Source organism: Coturnix japonica, unplaced genomic scaffold (assembly GCF_001577835.2).
Source record: "Coturnix japonica isolate 7356 unplaced genomic scaffold, Coturnix japonica 2.1 chrUnrandom657, whole genome shotgun sequence".
Classification (NCBI taxonomy): Eukaryota; Metazoa; Chordata; class Aves; order Galliformes; family Phasianidae; genus Coturnix; species Coturnix japonica.
In genome coordinates, this window is record NW_015440023.1 from 8,940 (window position 1) to 10,370 (window position 1,431).

General features: G+C 57.8%; 2 protein-coding genes across 2 annotated transcripts in view; one reads left to right on the top strand and one right to left on the bottom strand.

Moving 5' to 3' along the window:
* Positions 1-661, bottom strand: part of LOC107307537 (EVI5-like protein) — a 9,213-nt gene extending 8,552 nt beyond the window's left edge. The window contains exon 1 of the mRNA XM_015851048.2: positions 450-661. The gene's annotated coding sequence lies outside the window, so the exon portion shown is untranslated. The remainder of the gene's footprint in view (positions 1-449) is intronic.
* A 453-nt stretch (positions 662-1,114) lies between these two features.
* Positions 1,115-1,431, top strand: part of LOC107307536 (CD209 antigen-like protein C) — a 9,947-nt gene continuing 9,630 nt past the window's right edge. Inside the window, exon 1 of the mRNA XM_032441840.1 lies at positions 1,115-1,133. The gene's annotated coding sequence lies outside the window, so the exon portion shown is untranslated. The remainder of the gene's footprint in view (positions 1,134-1,431) is intronic.

Below are 1,431 nucleotides of genomic sequence, written 5' to 3' on the forward strand. Positions count from 1 at the left end.
CCCCCCCTTATTCCCTATAGTTAATGATGGGACCCCCCCCTTATAATAATGGGACCCCCCCATTATTCCCTATAGCTAATGATGGGGACCCCCCCCTTATAATATAATGGGACCCCCCCCATTATTCCCTATAGTTAATGATGGGGGACCCCCCCCCCTTATAATAATGGGACCCCCCCCTTATTCCCTATAGTTAATGATGGGACCCCCCCCCTTATAATGATGGGACCCCCCCCATTATTCCCTATAGTTAATGATGGGACCCCCCCCCTTATAATAATGGGACCCCCCCCCCTTATTCCCTATAGCTAATGATGGGACCCCCCCCTTATAATGATGGGGGACCCCCCCCCCTTATAATAATGGGACCCCCCCCATTATTCCCTATAGCTAATGATGGGGACCCCCCCCTTATAATGCTGGGACCCCCCCCCTTATTCCCCTCCTACCTGCGCTCCGTTGCCATGCCGACCCCCGTCTCCCTCCCCGTTGTGGGGGGGCCGATCGTTTCCCCTTTCCCCGCCCCCTCCCCGTCTCCCGTCTCCTCTTCGGTCTCCAACCGGAGCCGGGCGGGGGTCGCGGCCTCCCCAGCCCCCACCGCTGCCATGGGGGAACCCACCGCCCAGCGCTGCCGCCGCCCTGACTGACACTGACAGACAGCGAGCCCCGCCTTCCTCACCCCCTTCAGCCAATGAGATGCCGGGATGGGTGTTGATTGACGGGCTGCTGGCCAATGGGTTTCAAGGAGATGGGCCTCTCCCTTTCTCACCGTGAGGGGTGGGCGCTGCTTTGATGGTTGACCAATTGGCGGAGCGGGTGGTGTTGATGGATGGATAAAAGAACCAATCAAATGTGGCTTCTCGCCCCGAGTTGACGATTAACCCCGCCCCTTTCCCTAGAGCCAATAGGGAGGCTCGTAATTTGATTGATCGCAGATAGAACCAATCGAATTGCGGTGGGTGAACAAGACAGCCAATGGGGAGCGCGGACACCGGGAGGCGGTCACTCTTTTAGCACAGGTGTTTAATCCCGCCTCCTCTCGTGGATTTCGCGCGCTTATTGGCTGAAGATAATGATGGACAGCCGCCCCCACCTATAGGACGTCGAGTGGCAGGGGGCGGCCCTGAGGGGAGGTGAGAGGGATGGGGTCGGTGGTTCGGGGTGGGCAACATGGCGGCGCTGGGGGGCTTATTGGGGGGGGGGTCTGAAAGGCCCTAAAATGGGGCTATTTGGGGGTTAAGGGTGTCTTTAAGGCCCTAAAATGGGGCCGTTGGGGGTCTGAAAGGCCCTAAAATGGGGCTATTTGGGGGTTAGGGGTGTCTGTAAGGCCCTAAAATGGGGCCTTTGGGGGTCTGTAAGGCTTTAAAATGGGGCTGGGGGTCCATTAAGGCCCTAAAATGGGGTCTGAAAGGCCCTAAAATGGGTCTATTT